This window comes from Lepus europaeus, chromosome 2, assembly GCF_033115175.1.
Source record: "Lepus europaeus isolate LE1 chromosome 2, mLepTim1.pri, whole genome shotgun sequence".
Taxonomy (NCBI): Eukaryota; Metazoa; Chordata; class Mammalia; order Lagomorpha; family Leporidae; genus Lepus; species Lepus europaeus.
The window spans coordinates 115119555-115142736 of NC_084828.1; positions in this window are offsets into that span (position 1 = coordinate 115119555).

The window sequence follows — 23182 nt, forward strand, 5'->3', positions numbered from 1 at the left end:
GATCCTACATAAGGAGAAAGTACACAGTGACTACCGTTGTTGATTTAACAATTGACACCCTTATTTATGACATCAGTAATCAATTGAGGCTCTTGTCATGAGCTGCCAAGGCTATGGAAGCCTCTTGAGTTCACAAACTCCTATCTTATTTAGGCAAAGCCATAATCAAAGTGGCAGTTCTCTCCACCTTTCAGAGGAAGGTACCTCCTTCTTTGATGGCCCCTTCTTTCCACTGGGATCTCACTCACAGAGATCTTTCATTTAGGTCATTTTTTACCACAGTGTCTTGGCTTTCCATGCCTGAGAAACTCTCATGGGCTTTTTAGTCTTTTTTTTTTTTTTTTTTTTTTTTTACAGGCAGAGTGGACAGTGAGAGAGAAAGAGAGAGAGACAGAGAGAAAGGTCTTCCTTTTCCGTTGGTTCACCCTCCAATAGCCACAATGGCAAGCGCACCATGCTGATCCGAAGCCAGGAGCCAGATGCTTCTCCTGGTCTCCCATGCGGGTGCAGGGCCCAAGGACTTGGGCCATCCTCCACTGCCTTCCCGGGCCACAGCAGAGAGCTGGCCTGGAAGAGGAGCAACTGGGACAGAATCTGGAACCCCAACCGGGACTAGAACCCTGTGTGCCAGCGCCACAGGCAGAGGATTAGCCTATTGGGTCACGGCACCGGCCCTAGATACGAAAGTCTTAAGGACTGATTCTGAGGCCAGAGTACTGTTTAGGGCATTTGCCATTCTATGAGTCTGCTGTGTTTCCTGCTTCCCATGTTGGGTAGTTCTCTCTTGTTTAATTATATCTTATTATTAGCAGACACTGGTCTTATTTATGTAATCCTTTGACACTTAATCCTATCTTTATGATCAATTATGAACTTAAACTGATCACTTTAACTAGTTAATATGGCATTGGGACATGCCAACTTTATGGGATTTGGAGTCCCATGGCACGTTTCTAGTTCTACCACTAGGGGTAAGTCTTAGTGAGTGTGTGCCAAATTGTACATAAATTCCCTCTCTTATTCCCACTCTTATTTTTAACAGGGATCACTTTTCAGTTAACTTTAAACACCTAAGAATAATTGTGTGTTAATTAAATAGTTCAACCAATGGCATTAAGTAGAAAAAGAAAATACTAAAAAGAATAAAATAGTGCGCCAGTGTTGTGGTGCAGTGGGCTGAGGCGCCGGCATCCCATATGGGCGCTGGTTCTAGTCCCAGCTGCTCCTCTTCCAATCTCTGTTCCAGCTCTCTGCTATTGCCTGTGATAGCAGTAGAAGAGGGCCCAAGTTTTGAGCCCCTGCACCTACGTGGGAGATCTGGAAGAAGCTCCTGGCTCCTGGCTTCGGTTCGGTGCTGTTCCGGCTATTGCCACCATTTTTGGAGTGAACAGTGGATGGAAGACCTTTCTCTCTGTCTCTCCCTCTCACTATCTGTAACTCTACCTCTCAAATAAATAAATAAAAAATTTTAAAAAAAGGGAAAAAAATCTGCTGAGAACCATTTTGTACAAGGCGTTTCATACACAAATGATTATACTTCTATTGGTTAAATAACTAGGAGTGAAATTGCTAGATCATACCAACATATTTGTTTCTTTAAAAAGGAAGTATAAAACTGGGGTGAGTGGCAGAGTGGCAAAGGTCCTACCTGGGTACCTATATCCCCTATCAAAGTGCCTGCTTTGAATTTAGGTTCTGCTTTTCATTTGAATTCCTGCTAAGGCATGCCCCAGGAGTTAGCAGATCATGACTCAAGTAAGTGGGTTCCTGCCACCTGGATGGGAGGCATGAATTGAATTTCAGGCTTTCATCTTCCATCTGGCCCAAGACTGACTCTTCTGGGCATTTGAGTATTGAACCAGAGAAGGGAAGATTTCTCTCTCTCTCTCTCTCTCTCTCTCTCTCCCTCCCCCAACCCCTTTCAAATAGAATCAAAACAAATTTTAAACATATCTAGTCCCAGTTAGGGTGCCGGTTCTGTCCCGGTTGCTCCTCTTCCAGTCCAGCTCTCTGCTATGGCCCTGGAGGGCAGTAGAGGATGGCCTAAGTCTTTGGGCCCTGCAACCACATGGGAGACCAGGAGGAAGCACCTGGCTCCTGGCTTCAGATTGGTGCAACGCCATTTGGCGGCCATTTGGGGGGTGAACCAACGGAAAAGGAAGACCTTTCTCTCTGTCTCTCTCTCTCTCACAGTCTAACTCAGCCTGTCCAATATATATATATATATATATATATATATATATATATATAAAAGTTTTAAAGGAGAAATACAAATAACAAAGTAGTTGATCAACTTAATAGTAACAGACATCCCAAATCCTCATCAAAATTTGATGTCAACATGTTTAATGCTAGCCATTCAACTGACTGTGAAATGGTATCTGCTTATAGTTAAATAATTTGATTATGATATTTTTGATTTGCAAAAGAAAAAAACACACAGGATTTGTTGTCCCTGGGAAAAATCTCTCTTATTATAGTTGTGAGAATTTTTTTTATCATAAATAAAATGTATCATGGAAACTTAAAGACCAAATATAAAAAATGTTTGGCCATGAATTCACAGATAACTTATAATAATAATATAATTATAATAATAATTTCTTTTTATTCCCTTTCTTCCTTGCTGCTTCATAACTTTCTTTTTTCATTCTTTTCTTGTAGATTTTGTTCTAAATCTAATTTTTGCTCACCTCCATTACTAGAAAAATACTATTTAAAATATATAGTATCATAATTTAAAAGCAAATACTTGTACAATATTTCTCTTAAAATTTAATTAGCACATCTTTCCTGATTTAATGTGTTTTCTCATTTAAAAAAAGTAAATGGGAATAAATTTGAGAACAAAAATAGTACAATTATGTCAGAATTCTGGTAAATAAGAGTATGAGAATTATCTAAATTATGAACTTAGAGTTATATATCATCTAAACTTTATATTATCTTTATATTAGTTTTAGTCTCTAAGATGTTAGGCCAGGGTTTCCATAAAAATTGTTTACTGGTTAGAATCAAACAATTCAGATCTTGTTATCTACTTTAAAATAAAATAGATGACAGGATCCTTCCCTACAGTGATATAAAATTAAGAGGGACTTTGGTTTTTTTTAAAAGATTTATTTTATTTTTTGAAAGTCAGAGTTACACAGAGAGAGGAGAGGCAGAGAGAGAGAGAGAGTTTTCCATCCTCCAGTTCACTCCCCAGACGGCCGCAATGGCCGGAGCTGCCATGATCCGAAGCAAGGAGCCAGGAGCTTCTCCCAGGTCTCCTACATGGGTGCAGTGGCCCAAGGACCTGGGCCCTCCTTCACTGCCATCTAAGGCCATAGTGGAGAGCTGGATCAGAAGAGGAACAGCCTGGACTAGAACTGGCGCCCATATGGGATGCCCAGTGCTTTAACCCACTGCGCCACAGCACCAGCCCCGGGACTTTGATATTGGTTTACAACAAACATGCTATGTTTGACTTGTATAGAGTTTAACATGTAAATAAGCTTAAATTTAACAGCTGTATATTTAACAATAATTCTAATGTGGTCTATTATTCAGCCTTTCATTACAATAGCAAAATACCCTAGGTCAAGTCATTTGTGAAGTGAGGAGATTTATTTTAATGTATGTTTTTGGGGTTCCACAGTTCAAGACTAAATGTCCTCCATTGATTTGGATTTTGGTGATATAATTCTTCCTGGCTGAATCTTGAGATACAATGGAGCATGACACAGAAAGTATGTCTTTGTCTTTCCATGTGTTTCCTTATCAAGACACCATAATTTATCAAAGAGCTCCATCCTAATGTGCTAATTCCATGCAATCAGTTCCCAAAGGTTTCATCTCTAAATGCCATGGTTGAATTAAGTTTCTATTCCCCCGTTACCATTAAAATTGAACTTTATGGGGCTGGTGCTGTGGCATAGCAGGTAAAGCTGCCTCTTACAGGGCCAGCATCCCATATGGACACTGGTTCAAGACCCAGCTGCTCCACTTCTGATCCAGCTCTCTGTTATGGCCTATAAAAGCAGTGGAAAATGGCCCAAGTCCTTAGGGCCCTGCACCCATGTGGGAGACCAGGAGAAGCTCCTGGCTCTTAGCTTGGATTGGCCCAGCTCTCGCTGTTGTAGCCATCTGGAGAGTGAGCCAGCAGATGGAAGACCTCTGTCTCTCTCTCTGCCTCTGTCTCTCTGTAACTCTGCCTTTCAAGTAAATAAATAAATCTTAAAAAAAATGAACTTTATGGATATCAAGTCCTTACCATATGACCTTTGGAGAACATTTAAACTAATATCCAAACTGTAGCATAGACCTGATATGAGTAGCTATACATTCACATCGGGAGCCAACCACTGAGGATGATAAATGAGTTCCACCTGCAGGTGAGGTGTCCCTGTTTTTATGTGCCTCAAATATGCCCATTTTCTCATATTCTGTTTCACAAATTTAGGTTAAATATCTATATTAAATATGTATTATGAGTTCTTATGTAGCATGCATCCATGCTTTTCTAAGTAAAAAATTGAATCTTAAAGCTGCCATCATCATCATTATATTATTGATAATACTTAGGTAATCTTATTACATGGGTATCTTGATTAATCTTCAGGTTGACTCTGTAAGGTAGTAACTTTATTATCCCATTGATCCCAGTTCTCACAATGAGTTTCCTATGCCCTGGTATTGGGGCCTAAGTATTGTAATTTTTAGTCTAGTATTTTCTCAGCAGGATTCAACATGCAGATCTCTGATCACTGATTTAGCACCCAGGGGAGAATGGGTAAATTCCACTCAGCAACTTAACTTGAAATAGGAAGAAGACTAACCCTATGGGATAGGTCACTTAGTAATGGAATTTAAAATAAGTTCTAAGAAAAATAATTTCTAAGGAAAGGTAAGTCGATGAGTCTTAATTTGTCTGGAAAGATTTACTGTCTTCCTTTCCTGACATTGACCCTGTCCTTTCATGTTATCACAAAGACACACATGACCAGGAATTTCAGATCCAGTAAAAAAGCCCACTGGTAAGCACATGGTCTAGGAGCCACAAGATTCTGCTGGTGGTGATTTTCAGACTCTGGTGTGGAGCAGCTTTGTTGTGCTTCCTGCTGAGTTATAAAATGGACAGACTGCAATGTGGTGCTAGTAGCACTCGCTTTCTGTCAAAGTAGAGAAGGCCCATCTTCCAGAGGTAACAATGGCACTGCCAAGCAAAGCCAGACATGTAGAAGGTAGAGGGTCTGAGAGGGGAGCTGGGAGCCCCAGCTTTAGAAACCATGCTTTCCTCTTTAATTTAGCTTCTGCTACATTATTTGGAAACTTAGCTATTTGTCATTACTATACTAGAAAAATAAGCTGATCCCTCAAGCTGCTAAAGAGTGGTTTGAAGATGACAAATCTAACTACCAGAAAATTACAGAGTCCAAGTCTAATTCAGGAGACTCCAGAATAAACTTCAGTTCTGGGAGTCAGAAGCAGGACCTCATAAACCCCAGATTTCGCCCATGCTGTCTGGAAAAGGATGCAGCATAGTAATGTTAACCACTATATTCCTGTGACTTAGAATCAGACAACACTGTTATGAAACATTAGTTACTAGGAGGTAAAAAAGGAAAGACCACAGATTTTCACAGTCTGAGTGACAATGAGCTGTTTTCACATCCAACTTGCAATGCCATGGCAAATCAAGCTTAAAAGAGCAAAGAATTGCAGAGAGATGCTGTAATTCATTTAACTGTGAAGAAGAAGTATCAAGAGCTAAAACAGGTAACAACCTGATAAATATTAACAAATTTATGGTATATAGTATTTAAAAATAAAAGGAAAGAAATAATTTTTGACCCCCAATCTGATTTAAAAAAAAAAAAAAAAACTCGAAATTATCATGGAAACCAGTAGAAAATAAATTGGTCTTATTAGGTCAAACCAATTGGTTGTGGAATGAAATGATTCCAGAACCACTTGCTATAAATTCATGGAATGGTTGCAGATGTACCTCTTTTCATGTCATTTAACCAGTCAGCTCCACATCTTGGTCTCCTATGAACCTCTTAACATCCTTCCTTACAATTGCCTGTTAGGATTTTATGGTTAGTGTTTACTTTGTTGTGAGTGGCAAAATGTCAACTTTTTTTTTTTTTTTTTTTGGACAGGCAGAGTTAGACAATGAGAAAAGTCTTCCTTCCATTGGTTCACCCCAAAAATGGCTGCTATGGCCGATGCGCTGCGCCAATCTGAAGCCAGGAGCTAGGTGCTTTCTCCTGGTCTCCCATGCGGGTACAGGGCCCAAGCACTTGGGCCATCCTCCACTGCCTACCTGGGCCACAGCAGAGAGCTGGACTGGAAGAGGAGCAACCAGCACAGAACTGGAGCCCCAACCGGGATTAGAACCTGGAGTACCGGCGCTACAGGCGGAGGATTAGCCTAGTGAGCCGTGGCGCTGGCCGCAAAATGTCAACCTCTGTCATACTCTTTCTCTTGGGTCATCAGCAATCCTCACTCATTACCAATTCAAGCATTTAAGCAGATTGAATAAATAGTAAAACAAACTTACAGAAAATCAAAAAAAAATAACAAAAACTGCATTTGGGGATTATCACATAAGACAACTTTACTGTTTCAGACAATAACCAAACAATCTAGGGGGCAGTGCAGGAAGAATTCAAACCACATAAGTAAGACCGTGAAGTGAGAAAAGCCATGGAGACATTCATACTGTCTTTTCGTTTCAAAATTAGCAAAGTAAGTAGAAACTCCTACTGAGTATTGGTCATTTAAATTTAGAATCTTTAAGAATTAGTAGAGACCATAATTCATTCTTGCTAATAGCTCAAAATGCTTTGATTGGCATTTTGAAATGTGTTCACTCAGTCCTTCTTAGAGGTTATTGGGCAAAAACAGTGTGTTTACAAGCTTTTAATAGAACAAAGAGTGTATCTGTCAACTCTACCCACGAATTCAGGCCTTGGTGCCTCTGATCATCAATTTACTTTAGCTTTGCTCCTGACTCACAAGAATGTTAAGTACTCACGGGATTAAATTCTGGTCCTTTGGGGTTCTGTACACAAATAGGCTGATTTGGTCTAGTAATCAAATGAGATTTGTTTTACAAGAAGATACGAGGGCAATTACTGAAACTAAACACAAATCGAAAGAGGAGCAGGATGCCAACCCAAAAAGAGTGTCAGTGTTTCAGAACAGGGAGATAAAGACTGTCTATAATAGGGCATTCACTATAAACGAGACACAGATCTGCCCAAGTCTACAAGTAAGTCCTTGGCTAAAATCCTCCTCTTAAATGCTACACATGTTATGAAATGAAGTAAAATAACTCTATTTAAATTTCTCACTTACATTACTCCCCATAATCACAGCTCCAGATTAATTCAGAAATACAAAATTCCTCCAGAGGATTTTACAATTAATAGAAATAAAAATAGATCTTAAAATTCGGGAAGAATATTGAGTATGTATAAACAATTCCTTCCTTTTAATTCCAATATTTTTCTCCGATACCTTGTATTTTTCTAATTTTTGTGCATACCCAGAAACTGTTGGAAGGGGTAAAGAATAAGGTTATATTTAATTACTTTACATAGATCTGTGTTTGAAACTAGATTATTTATTGCAAATTCACTCCACATATTAGCTTACCACCCTTTATTTGAAGGGTTTATAAAATAATATACAGTTTTATTATAGATGCAATATACTTTAAATATTATAAAATATATTTTAAAATTTTATTATAAATACAATATAGTATAAACAGTAATGAGAAAAACCTGATACATCAAAGTGATGTTTAACATATGCATTTCAAGTAAGATATATAATAATATTTTTAAATATGTTGTGATTGCAATGGCTTAATCAGAAAATAAGAAGAAACTATGGAGGCATAATTACTAATTATTCTTGAATTCTCCCTGAAATTCTATTTTTTCTCTTTTTCTAAGATTTATTTATTTATTTGAAGGAGTTACACAGAGAGAAGGCTAGGCAGAGAGAGAGAGAGAGAGAGAGAGAGAGAGAGAGAAGTCTTCCATCTGTTGGTCTATTCCCCAGATAGCTGCACTGGCCGGAGTTGCGCCGATATGAAACCAGGAGCCAAGAGCTTCTTCTGGATCTTCTACGCAGGTGCAGGGGCCCAAATGACTTGGGCCATCTTCTACTGCTTTCCCAGGCCATAGCAGAGAGCTGGATCAAAAGTGGAGCAGTTGGGACTCGAACCTGTGCCCATATGGGATGCTGGCACCTCAGGCAGCGGCTTTACCTGCTACGTCACAGCGCCGGCCCCAAATTCTATTTTTCAATGAGAAAACATAGATTTAACAAGGTTGACATCTAGCAGCATTGGCTTCATATATAGATATTATACAAACATGCACATATCATAATTTTTCTGAAAAGTGTGTGAATATATTAATATTACAAAATATAGGGTTCATTAAAAAGATCATGAAATGAAAGGGGAAGATATATTTATTGTAAGGGGTATAATTCAGTGGAGAAAATATTTATAAATATCTATACAGCAGATTTTAAGGCATACATATTTTTTTTTTTTTTTTTGACAGGCAGAGTGGACAGTGAGAGAGACAGAGAGGAAGGTCTTCCTTTGCCGTTGGTTCACCCTCCAATGGCCGCTGCGGCCAGCACATCACGCTGATCTGAAGCCAGGAGCCAGGTGCTTATCCTGGTCTCCCATGTGGGTGCAGGGCCCAAGCACTTGGGCCATCCTCCACTGCCTTCCCGGGCCATAGCAGAGAGCTGGCCTGGAAGAGGGGCAACCGGGACAGAATCCGGTGCCCCGACCGGGACTAGAACCCGGTGTGCCGGCGCCGCAAGGCGGAGGATTAGCCTGTTGAGCCACGGCGCCAGCCAACATACATATTTTTTTAAAAAAACATTTTAGGACGGTGCCGCGGCTCACTAGGCTAATCCTCCACCTTGCGGCGCCGGCACACCGGGTTCTAGTCCCTATCGGGGCACCGATCCTGTCCCGGTTGCCCCTCTTCCAGGCCAGCTGTCTGCTGTGGCCAGGGAGTGCAGTGGAGGATGGCCCAAGTCCTTGGGCCCTGCACCCCATGGGAGACCAGGAGAAGCACCTAGCTCCTGCCATCGAATCGGCGCGGTGCGCCGGCCGCAGCGCGCCTACCGCGGCGGCCATTGGAGGGTGAACCAACGGCAAAGGAAGACCTTTCTCTCTGTCTCTCTCTCACTGTCCACTCTGCCTGTCCAAAAAAAAAAAAAAATTAAAAAAAGTTAGAAAATTCAGGACACTAAGGCTGATTTGTTTGTTTTTCAAGTTTAAATATATGTGTGTTTTTAGCAGTGACATGCTTACATTTTTTTCCCATAAGTTCCAAGTGAGAACATTTTCCAGACATGTGTATTCGTGACTCTGTATAGCACTTTTTATCCAGTAAGCAAGAACTTATTGTGAAAATTTCACTTTTACTTTGAAGGTGCAGATATTCTCATAATTATGTAGACAAATAAATTATTTCCTTTTATAAATATAAGCAGCTAAATAATCATCTAATGTGTAATCCCAAATAGCTTTCCATATTTTTTACTGGAAAACGTCCAACCAACTGAAACTAGCAAATACCTACATGTTCAGATGACTATTGTGGTCCAGATCTCTCTTATTATTAAGTATTGGAATTTTATACTATGTAAGATTATGAAATCTATAAATCTATTCAAAAGACACATTGCATTGCAAGCAAGTCAACTTTTTTCTGTTGTGGTATGTTGTCACAGGCTACCTTGTTTATTATCAAAGGTTAAGGTGATTGATCATCTAGAAAATATCCAGAAAACAGAATTAATATCAATCCCTATAATAAATATTATAAGTAAAAATCTGTTTCTTGCTTTCATAAAACATAAAATACTAAGTTTTTTTAAATCTCAATGGGTTTTCCTCTAACAACAAGCAAACAAACAAACAAAAAAATCTAGGCTAATGCATGCAAGAGCTGAAAGAAGAAACAAGTTTAAAGAACTAAAGGCTAAGCAAAATGGGAAAAAAAAGAAAACTTAAATGCTGAATATAGGTGACATTTTCTTGGTAGATATTTGGATGCAATAGTCAGCTTCTGAATGAAAACATGGTACATACATAAAGAAATTTGGTTTGCAATGAAAGGAAAAGGCAGAGATAATCATCATTGATCAAAACAACAAAACATGTGGATTCTCCCTATCAGTTTGAATAGATTCGTTATATATATGTGCGCAAAATCCAGCACAATTTAATTTTATCCAGCAACAAATTATTTTTTAAGATTTATTTATTTTATTTGAGAGTTAGAGTTACACACAGTCAGAGGGAGAGACAGAGAGAAAGGTTTTCCTTCCGTTGGTTCACTCCCCAAATGGCCGCAACAATCTGAAGCCAGGAGCCAGGAGCTTCTTCTTGGTCTCCTACATGGGTGCATCGGCCCAAGGACTTGGGCCATCTTCTACTGCTTTCCCAGACCACAGCAGAGAGCTGGACTAGAACTGGCACCTATATGGGATGTGAGATGCATTTGTATTGCTGTGCTAATGTCCTACTGCTGTTGCAAAAAATCAATGCATTATAGGCCTAAGAGAGCGAAGATTTATTCTCTTGTAATTCTGGAATTCAGAAGTCTAAAATAGTTCCAAGGAGTTAAAATCAAGGTGTCAGCAGAGATGGTTCCTTGTGCAGGTTCCAACAGACAATCCATTCTCTGCCTTCAGACAACACCATTCCCTGATTCCTGAATGCATCACGTCAATCTGATTTTGTGGTCATGGCTTTCTTCACACTTTATTCCTGTCTTTGGTCTGCTGCCTCCCTCTTATAAGAATCTCCATGATATAACAAGCCCATCTAAATAATCCAGGATTATGTCTTTATCTCAAGTTCCTTAATTAAATCACATCTGTGGAATCTTATTCAGATGCTGGGGCAATGTTTCAAGTTCTCGGGAGTAGGATATGGAAATTGCTTACCTTACAACATAGCATATACTAGTGGTCAGTATTATATCTGAGAAACATTTCACTGTGTAGATTTGTCACAGCTTGTTTATCTATAACCATATGCATATGGATGTTTACATTAGTTCCTGTTTTGAGCCATGATTCAAAAACCTACTTTGAATGCTAATGCATTAGTCATTTTGTGAACATATTCTTTTCATTTTCCTTGGCCAAATACCTAGGAATGGGATCTTAGATTGTGAAATAAGTATTTAATTCTGTATTCAGTAGCCAAACTATTGTCCAAATTATGTGTCTTCAATCTATCACCCCCAGAAATGTATGAGGGTTCCACTTACTCAACATCCTCACTAGCAATTCAAATTCTCAGGAATTTGGCTTTTATGCTACCAATGGTTTCTTTGCAATTCTAACAGGTATATAATAGTATCTTACTGATTTTTTTTTAAATTTTATCTCTGTAATGGAGCTGTATGCACTTTATCTCAGGGTGGTATGCAAAGGAAATCTGTTTAGGGAAAGAAGAATTAATAAAGATATGCAGTAGAGATGTAAAGAGAATAATCTCTGAATTTCCTTTAGATAGTCCCACAGGGACATGTTTCAAATTCTGAGGTCCACCAATTTATTGACCTCTATTTTTTGAAATTTTTAGCTTTACTTCTATATAAACACTACTTTGTCATTTGTGAAAGCTGCTTTTGAGGGCTGAGTGGATTTGCCCAAAGGTATACTATGCCTGTTTGATTTGAAAGACTATGCTTTTAACTTTACTAAGTCAATCCTTAACAACTTGATATGGTTTGATTATTTCTCCTGAGTTCCAAATGATGCTAAGAATGTGGAAACTTAATCCAGTTACAGTGTTAGCAGGTGAGGTTTTTGGGAAGTGATTAGATTGAAGTACGTCATTAGAATGGGTAGCTTTAAAAGGAAAGAGAACTTACAGGCAAAGACTGACAGACAGGCATCCTCCTTGTGTCTTGCCACATAACAACCATGGCATACAGGACTCTGCCAGCAACAAGACCATCACTCAAAGCCTGCCCAGTCTTGGACTGTGAATCTCCATAACCATGATCCACAACAACATTTTCTTTACAGATAGTCAGCTTCAAGTATTTCATTACAGTAATAAAAACTAATTCAAAATTCTCTTGAGAATGCTTATTCAGTCCCTCTCCATTATCTAACATCTCTATTTTGTAAACTGCATTACTCATAATCTGTTTTAAAGTAAAAGGTTCTACTACCAGTGAAGGTTACACGTGGATAAAAGAATAGGTATTTAGAAACAACAAACAACAAAAAAAGTTATCCATGGTCTAAGAGTGAGCTTGTGAAAATATGGACTGGATATCCTGATAGCAATCTAATTTTAAAACATTGTTTTAATTTCTTATGAGAGGGGGGGGGGGGGGGGGCTTAGAATCTCAAGCTACCATTTCACTCCCAAATTTCTGCAATGGCCAGGGATTGTCCAGGCAGAAGCTGGGATCCACGGACTCAATCCAAGGTCTCCCATGTGGGTGACAGGAAGCCAAATAATTGACCCATCATTGCTGCCCTCAGGGTCTGCATTATCATGAAATCGGAGTCAGAAGCTGGAGATGGTGTGAAATGCGAGTACTCCTATGTGGGAGGTGAGTATCTTCATCAGTGTACTAACCACTAGGCTAACAACTTGCCTCAGCAAACTAAGCTAATTTTACCTAAATTTGCTTTTGTATATTCACAATATATAAACCAGGAAGTATATATTAAACTGGGGACACAGAAGTGCAAACACAGAATTTCTATGTAGAATTGCCTAATCTACCACGTTCTGTGTTCTTTCTTATTCTCTGTGCTCTAGTTTCTTTGCATTAAAATGGAGATCACAACACTACATACCTCATGTAGTTAGTTGTTTGGTGATTAAATTAATATCTGCAAAATTCTTGGAGGAGAACCCACCACTATCTTACATGTATATGTGTGTGAGTATATATATATATATATATATATATATATATATATAATATGTCTCTGTGTATGTGTGTATATACACATACATACATTTTATATGATGAAAACATAAAGCTTTGTAAAGTTTAACTACTAATTCTGACAGAGAAATCTTTTTTTTTTTTTTTTTTGACAGAGTTAGACAATGAGAGAGAAAGACAGAGAGAAAGGTCTTCCTTCCGTTGGTTCACCCTTAAAATGGCTGCTATGGCCAGAGCTATGCTGATCTGAAGCCAGGAGCCAGGTGCTTCCTCCTGGTCTCCCATGTGGGTGCAGGGGCCCAAGCACCTGGGCCATCCTCCACTGCCTTCCTGAGCCACAGCAGAGAGCTGGACTGGAAGAGGAGCAACTGGGACTAGAACTTGGGCCCATATGGGATGCCAGCGCTGCAGGCAGAGGATTAACCAAGTGAGCCATGGCTCTGGCCCCAAGAGAAAACATTTTGAGAAGAAAGATTCTATCTTAGTCAGTGATGAATCTTATTCAGTGATGAAAATATAATAGGAAAAGGGTAACTATTTATTGGTAGTCGATTTTTAAAATAATTTTTCTAAGTAACAGTGCTAATCATTTTTAAAGGCATTTATTTATTTGAAAGGCAGAGTTCCAGAGAGAAAGGGAGAGAGAGAAACCTTCCATACACTGGTTCACTCCCCAAATAGCCACAATGGCTAGAGTTGGGTTGGGCAGAAACCAGAAAGTAAGAGATTCATCCAGGTCTCCCATATACCAATGTGGGAGTGTGCAAGTACTTGGGCCATCTTTCACTGCTTTCCCAGGCATATTAGAATGGAGGTGGATCTAAAGTGAAACACCTGGCAATTGAACCTACGCCTATATGGGATGCCAGTCTAGCAGCTGACAGTTTAACCACCTACACCATAACTTTGGCCCCGAGGCTAATAATTTTTACTGTTACTTTCCTAAAAGTATAAATTAACAAAAATTATTTTTATTAAAATATTTGAGCTTCAAAGCTCAAATAAAAATAGTAGTAAGCTATTCTGCTCACTAAACATCATCCTTATAATAAAATACTATCTTATTTTTTATTTTTTAATCACAACTGTAATATTGAGCAGCCACATTTGTGAATTTTGGGGGCATGTATTTCAAATCATGCTTTGTTATTTCTGTGATTTCTTTATCTGTTACATTAAAGTATGTCTTTTAATAAAATGCACAAATCATAATGACTTCAATAAATTTGTTTATGTAGTCTTTATTAACCATGGCCACATTTTGGAACATTTCTAACTTTCCAGCAGGCACCCAGCCAATAATGCTATGTCACTCCTGAGATTAGTTAATGGTCATGTCATTTTAGACATTCCCTCTCCACAGTACTAAAATCTTACTATAAGGCCTCATTTAGCTGCTCAAGCTGAATGACTGCATTTTGAGATACTGTCAGACTTCACCATTCAAATAAACTTTGTTTAGTTCACATAGCATATGGTTAACTCACATTATTCTTAGTATATTTGCTATATTGATGATAATTTGTGTTCATTTTTTAGAAGCAATTGGGATTCAACTGCCTCTCTTTTAAAAAAAAAAAAATGTTCCTTAGGCTGGCTTCGCAGCTCAACAGGCTAATCCTCCACCTTGCGGCGCTGGCACCCCGGGTTCTAGTCCCCGTCAGGGCGCCGGATTCTATCCCGGTTGCCCCTCTTCCAGGCCAGCTCTCTGCTATGGCCTGGGAAGGCAGTGGAGGATGGCCCAAGTCCTTGGGCCCTGCACCCACATGGGAGACCAGGAGAAGCACCTGGTTCCTGGCTTCAGATCAGCATGATGCGCCGGCAGCAGCGCGCTGGCCGCGGCGGCCATTGGAGGGTGAACCAACTGCAAAAAGGAAGACCTTTCTCTCTCTCTCTCTCTCACTATCCACTCTGCCTGTCAAAAAAAAAAAAAAAAAAAAGTTCCTTAGCTCCTGAAGCAAAATCATGGTTTGCTAACAGTGAATTTTGAAAGTAGCCCATCCCAGGACCAGTGCCACGGTGTAGTAGGCTAAGCCTCCACCTGTAGCAATAGAATCTCAAGTGCGCGCCTTTTCGTGTCCAGGCTACTCCTCTTCTTTCCAGCTCTCTGCTTGTGGCCTGGTAAAGCACTGGAAGATGGCCCAAGTGCTTGAGTCCCTGTACCCATGTGGGAGACCTGGAAGAAGCTGCCGGCTCCTAGCTTCAGATGAGCTCAACTTCAGCGATTAAGGCCATTTGGGGAGTGAACCAGCGGATGGAAGACCTTTTTCTCTGTCTCTCCTTCTCTCTGTTATATAACTACCTCTCAAATAAATAAATAAATAAATAAGGAATGTAGACCAACCCATCCCAAACATGTTCTGTCCAAATTTGAGAGCAGTAGATCTTGCTGATTTCTGATGAGGTGTTAATAGATAAATAGGCTAAAATTTACAGAAATGAATTGGATTAATTTATGTAATATGCAATCCATCTTTAAATTACAATGTTCAAAAATAATTTGCTAGAAAAATCTAAAAGTGGAATGAAATAAGAGTCTGTGACATAGAAATGGGAAAGCTGAGTTCTAGCTCACTGTTTTCATAAATGTAAAACATCATCAGTGGAAGATGGGAAATGTCCTTCACTGTTACTGAGGCTAGAACCAAAATAGTCGTCAAATTTTAAAAACTGAAACATGTGTATTTCAGATTAGGAATAAACACTCTCCAGAAAGGAATTGTCAAATCTAGAGAACCTCTGTCTCCAAAGGTCTGTAAAGGGAAAGGAGATACCATTCTCTCAGGAATGACTCAGCTGTAGTACTTTCAGGAAAAGAACAATGCCATCTGGAGATCTCCTTTATCCCTGGTATATTTCAGTTCTTTTTTATTTATAAATTTTAATGTAATATATACATGCATATATACATATATATGTATGCGTGTTGAAAAGGAAGTTTATCTTTAACAATCTAATGTAAAAATTCAACTTGAATAATTTCAAACTTATTTTACCCTATTAGCATCTAATGGATAAACTAAACATGAAACTACAAAGAGACACAGTTGAAAAGATCAAAGATTCAGATTTTATAAACCAAGTGAGATGCCTTTACTTGGCACCAACTTAAAATATAGTGATTCTTTTTTCTTTTTTTTTAAACTTTTATTTAATGAATATAAATTTCCAATGTACAGCTTATGGATTACAATGGATTCCCCCTCCCATAACTTCCCTCCCACCCACAACCCTCCCCTTTCCCGCTCCCTCTCCCATTCCATTTGCATCAAGATTCATTTTCAATTCTCTTTATATACAGAAGATCAATTTAGTATAAAGATTTCAACAGTTTGCACCCACATAGAAACACAAAGTGAAACATACTGTTTGAGTACTAGTTATAGCATTAAATCAAAATGTACAGCACATTAAGGACAGAGATCCCACATGAGGAGCAAGTGCACAGTGGCTCCTGTTGTTGACCCAACAAATTGACACTCTAGTTTATGGCTCCAGTAACCACCCTAGGCTCTCGTCATGAGTTGCCAAGCCTATAGAAGCCTTCCAAGTTCACCGACTCTGATCATATTCAGACAAGGTCATAAAAGACAGAGTGAGGATAGTAACCAATGATCCTAAGACTGGCATTAACCAGGTCTGAACAATTACACAGCATTAAGTGGGGAAGAGGACCATTAGTACACACAGGTTGGGAGTAGAGCCATTGGTGGTAGAGTAGAGGATATGATTACGAAGGAATGAGGGCCAAGTGTGCTAGACAGGGTCTAGAACAAAGGACAGAGTCATTATTAGAGGAGCTAAGAAAGGTACTGTCTAAGCTACAATTAAGTTTTCTCATTGAGAGGCAAATAGAACCTGACAGAAGGGGCTTGATAATAATCTGGTGGGCTTTAGGCCTTGTAAGTTAAGAGGCCCAGGCCTATCTATCTCTTCACATGGGGTACATCCTAAGGGAGGTGGGAACCTCCTAGGGGAAGGCACTCTGTTGACTTTCATTACTTAGCTGGCCTGGGAGGAGAGCTTGCCAGGTAAATGCAAGTGGCATCTCTAACAAGAAATTTACAGTTCTGCCTGCAATGTTGCTGACCCTACTTGACCATCCCCTCAGCTGCAGTGGTCACTTTGGAAGTTGGGCTAAGTGAAGGGCTTTTCAGCTTAGAGACAATAAGATCTGTGGCTCCGGGAAGAGACAGTTTAATAAAAGTGGAGATACTGCAGGTTCAAGGAAGAGTAGGGGAAGAAACAGCAGAGGAAACTCTTCCGGAACTAGTGATTCACAGTAGACCTGAGTGGAGAGTGTGGGAGCCCACAATTCAGGACACCAGCAGCAGAGTCAACACACCAGCACTGGAACACAAGGTGAGCTGAACCTCAATAGCCGAGACACCAGTGGGCAAGCAGAAAGAGGAGACTAGAGGGAATGAGGCTTCAAATCCTATGGGGAAAAGTTCACCAGGCTAACTAGATGAGAGAGGGAAAAAAATATGACTGATACAGACACGAGTTTCTCTCTCTCCGCTCACCTCTCAAAGGTGAGCAAGACAAAGAGCAGGCGCCATTTTGGACATATGTCATAAGCAGGGCGACCTCAGGTCTGCACCGGCCCTCAGCCTAGCAGAAAAACCTGACTCGGGGGGGAGGGGGTGAAATAACAGGAGATTAGGACCTAGTGAATGTGTGGTGCTAATGAACTGGGACTGTGAAAAAAGAGACGGTGAGGGAGAGAACTCACAGAATTCAAGTGAGTACTCTCCAGAGACGCTACAATTCAGTAACCTTGGGAACCCAGTGGGAGACTGCAGGAGAATTTGAGCCCACACTGAGGGCAGCACAAATTCCCTGTGTGGTCCTTGGGAAAGAGCTTCCGATCTCTGGCTCCTGTGGGTATATCATTCACCTGCTAACTATCTCCAATTCCATTCAGCTGTGTGGAATTACTTCCCTTTTTGAATCAAAAAAAGAAAAAAAAAAAGAGAGAAATTCACCACGCCTAACCTGGGAGTGTCACCTTTGACACACCTTTAACCCTGAGGAACCAAGCAGAGCTCTCAAGCCACACCTATCTCAAGCCTCTAAGGCTCCATCAAAAGCAGACAGTCCACTTAATCCAGTCATAGTATAACAAGAAAAAACAACACAGCAAGGGAAGAAGAGTTCAAAGAATATCTCTATAATGCCAAGCAACAAATGCAAAAACCAAGGAAACAAGAACAAGGAAGACATTATGACACCCCCAAATGAACAAGACACCCCAAGCCAAGGTTATTAAAATGATAAGATGGAAGAAATGCAAGATACGGATTTCAAAAAAAATTTATGATAAGAACAATTAGAAGTTGTCAAAAACAAATGCTTGAGATACGGAATTCCTTAGTGGACAGGATAGAAAATCTCCTTCGAGAAAATGAAATCTTAAGGAGGAATCAAAATGAAACGCAGAAACTAGTAGAACAGGAAAGTGTGATAGTGAAGAGAAATCAAAATGAAATGAAGTGCCCAATAGATCAAATGACAAACACATTAGAGAGCCTTAAAAACAGAGTCAGTGAAACAGAAGAGAGAATATTGGACTTAGAAGACAGAGCACAGGAAAGTACACAGTCAAACCAAAGAAAAGAAGAGGAAATTAGAAATCTAAAAACTATTGGTGGGAATCTACAGGATACTATTAAAAAACCCAACATTCAGGTTCTAGGAGTTCCTGAAGGCATGGAGAGAGAGAAAGGATTAGAAGGCCTTTTTAGTGAGATACTTGCAGAGAACTTCCCGGGTTTGGAGAAGGACAGAGACATCCTAGTACAGGAAGCTCATAGAATCCCTAGTAAACATGACCAAAAGAGATCTTCACCACGACACGTAGTAATCAAACTCACCACAGTGAAACATAAAGAAAAGATTCTAAAATGTGCAAGAGAGAAATGTCAGATTACTCTCAGAGGATCTCCAATTAGACTCACAGCTGACTTATCATCAGTAACCCAACAAGCTAGGAGGGAATGGCGAGACATAGCCCAGGTACTAAGAGAGGAAAAACTGCCAGCTCAGAATATTATATCCTGCAAAGCTCTCATTTGTGAATGAAGGTGAAATAAAGACCTTTCATAGCAAACAGAAACTGAAAGAATTTGTCGCCACTGGACCAGCCCTGCAAAAGATGCTTAAAGACGTGTTACACACAGAAACACAGAAACACGGTCATCAATATGAAAGAAGGTAAAGGAAGGAAACCTCAGAGCAAAAGGTCACAGGAAGCTCAAAGCATATATTAGAAAATATCTTTGGTAAATGGCAGGGCAAAGTTACTCCTTCTCAATAGTCATATTGAACGTTAATGGCCTGAACTGTCCAGTTAAAAGACACCTACTGGCTGATTGGGTTAAGGAACAAAACACAGCTATTTGCTGCTTACAAGAATCACAACTTTCCAACAAAGATGCATATAGACTGAAAGTAAAAGGCTGGAAAAAGATATTCCATGCCAACAGAAATGAAAAAAGAACTGGCATAGCCATCTTAATATCAGACAACATAAACTTTAACACAAAAACTGTTAAGAGAGACAAAGAGGGGCACTATATAATGAATAAGGGATCAATTCAACAGGAAGATATAATGATTATCAATGTATATGCACCTAATTACAGGGCACTGGTTTATTTAAAAGATTTGTTAATGGACTTAAAGGGAGACTTAGACTCCAATACAATAGTACTGGGGGACTTCAATACTCCACTCTCAGAGATAGACAGATCAACAGGACAGAAGATCAACAAGGAGACAGTAGATTTAAATGACACTATAGCCCAAATGAATCTAACAGATATCTACAGAACTTTTCATCCTACATATAAAGCATCTACATTCTTCTCAGCAGACATGGAACCTTCTCTAGGATTGATCACATACTAGGCCATAAAGCAAGTCTCAGCAAATTCAAAAGAAATAGAATCATATGATGCAGCTTCACAGATCATAAGGGAATGAAGTTGGAAATTAGCAACTCAGGAATCCCTAGAGCATATGCAAACACATGGAGATTGAACAACATGCTCCTGCATGAACACTGGGTCATAGAAGAAATCAAAAGAGAAATCAAAAACTTTTTGGAAGTAAATGAGGATAACAGCACAACATACCAAAACTTATGGGATACAGCAAAAGGAGTATTAAGAGGAAAGTTTTAATCAATAGGTGCCTATACAGGAAGTTGGAAAGGGACCAAATAAATGAGCTTTCAAGTCATCTCAAGGATCTAGAAAATCTGCAGCCAACCAGACCCAAATCTAGTAGGAGAAGAAAATAATTAAAATCAGAGAAGAAATCAACAGGATTGAATCCAAAAAACATTACAAAAAATCAGACAAACGAGGATCTGTTTTTTTGAAAAAATAAAAATTGACACCCCATTGGGCCAACTAACTAAAAAAAGAAGAGAAAAGACCCAAATCAATAGGATCAGAGATGAAAAAGGAAACATAACAACAGACACTACAGAAATAAAAAGAATCATCAGAAATTACTAGAAGGACTTGAATGCCAACAAACAGGGAAATCTATCAGAAATGGATATATTTCTGGACACAAGCAACCTACCTAAGTTGAACCAGGAAGATATAGAAAACCTAAACAGACCCATAACTGAGACAGAAATTGAAACAGTAATAAAGGCCCTCCCAACAAAGAAAAGCCCAGGACCAGATGGATTCACTGCTGAATTCTACCAGACATTTAAAGAAGAACTAACTCCAATTCTTCTCAAACTATTCAGAACAATCGAAAAAGAGGGAATCCTCCCAAATTCATTTTATGAAGACAGCATCACCTTAATTCCTAAGCTGGAAAAAGATGAAACATTGAAAGAGAATTAGAGACCAATATCCCTGATGAACATAGATGCAAAAATCCTCAATAAAATTCTGGCCAATAGAATTCAACAACACATCAGAAAGATCATCCACCCAGACCAATACTTTTCAAAGTATTGAAGAGGATAGAACTCTGCCAACCTCTTTTTACAATTCCAGCATCAATGTGTTACCCAACTTGAACAAAGACACAACAATAAAGAGAACTAGAGACCAATATACTTGATGAACATAGATGCAAAATTTCTCAACAAAATACTAGGAAACTAAATCCAACACCACATTAAAAAGGTAGTACATCATGATCAAGTGGGATTTATCCCAGAGATGGCAGGAACATTCAATATTAACAAATCAATAAATGCCATAAATCAAATCAACAGAAAAATGACTAATAGATCCTTAAAAATAAACACAATGATAAACTATGTATTTACTGTGAAAAACAATATATATAAGCTTACACTTAATCCTATTAATACTTAACACATCTATTTCATTTCCTGATAGATTATAATATTGATGACTTCAAGATACTCTAATGTTTCAATGATTAGCTAATTCATGGTAGTGAATTCATGTTAATACAATTAATGTTCAAATTTATCTGATATGTTCATACTAAAATATTCACAATACAGAAAAACATTGATCTAAATTTATATACTTAATCACAAACTTTCTCATCATTAATATGGAATTGAAATATTTATTATATGCTGCTAGTTATGATTTAATCCTTAATTGAATAAATACTACACATACCATGAATGTTATTCAACATATGACAGAACACATGAAACAAAGTTCAGAATAAAGGTTGTACATAAATTTTTAAAAATCAAGATACCTGGATAATTACCAAATCTTTATTTTTAACTTAAGCAAAATTCAATTATATTTGACACTTATAATTGTCTTGATTGGAGTTGCCAGAAGAGAGTCCACAAATAAATGCTAATGTGAAAATTCCATCAGTAATATCATCACCAGTGCCATTTCACCAATGCCCCAATTTTCATTGCCATTGACTCTAGACAGTGAAGTCTCTTGTCCTACATAATAATTTGGTGTTATTCCCCTATAAAAATAATAACATAAACAACTCTATCTCAATAATATGAACAGAGGTATCCTATTATGCTGATTCAGTCTTCTCAAATCAGTTTGTCTTTTTCTTGGTTGTAAAAGTAATCTCATGCTTTCAAACTGTTCAACATAAACTTTTAAATTTACAAACATATATTTCCCACAAGGACTTTTATTCTCATATTAAATTTCATCTAGAAACTACAAGTGTCAAAATTATTTCTACTTTGCTGAATCAGCCCAAGAATAAAATTGCATTTTGGAGAGAGAAAATTAAAATCTTTTTTTTTCTCATTATATATTTGAAGTGTTTTAAAGATGTGTTGAATATATAGAAACTTCAGTGTGTTTCATAAAATCCAATTCTCTTTTTAAGTCTTCCTAGCATAATGAACTAGCAAGTCAGGTAATTTTCAACTTCTTAATTTTATGTGCTTGAAATATACACATATTAATACTTTAATACAGATAATTTTCCAAGCAGTAACATTGGCAATATGTAATTAAACTCTCTATTTTCCTATATAAATACCCAGGTTTATGCAAATATTTGAAGTCCTGTTGAAAAATCTGTTTCTCTAGAAATCAACACCTAGAACTACTCCCAATCCCATGATAGTATCTTTATGAGTTGGAATTGTACATGGTTATCAGAACTGTAATATAGACACATTTTTGTCTTCTTAAGTTATATGAAAGAATAATACTATTTTATTGGATATACTGATAAATATTTTTTGCAAGTTCAGTCTTAAATGAAAGTAGCTTGGTTTTTTGGTTTTTGACCTATAGAGGTATTTCATTATGATTGATGATTAATTCCCAATCTCTTTTTTGCTTTGTCAAACCTAGAGCTAAATAAGTGACTAGGAAAAAAGAACCAAAAGATCACACAAGTGCACATTCACATGCAAGATACATACATATATTTTTGTGCCTTGGCATATTAGATGTAATGAATATAAGGGAAGTAATCCTGGCATTATGTAAAATAGGTAATTTTTTAGCAATTTTCTAACCCATGTCCCTTTCTGAATCAGATATTTTTAAATTTACTTCTCTTATTATATGTCTAATAGAAAATTTCCCATTAACCACCCTAACCAATATACCCTTCTGAGGGTGCTACTCATGTAGTTGTTCTTTACTGGGTAATAGATTTCTCAAAACATTAAGAAGGAGGCCAGCGCTGTGGCTTAGAGGGAATATCCGCCTCCTGTAGTGCTGGCATCTCCAATGGGCACCTGTTCCAGTCTCTGC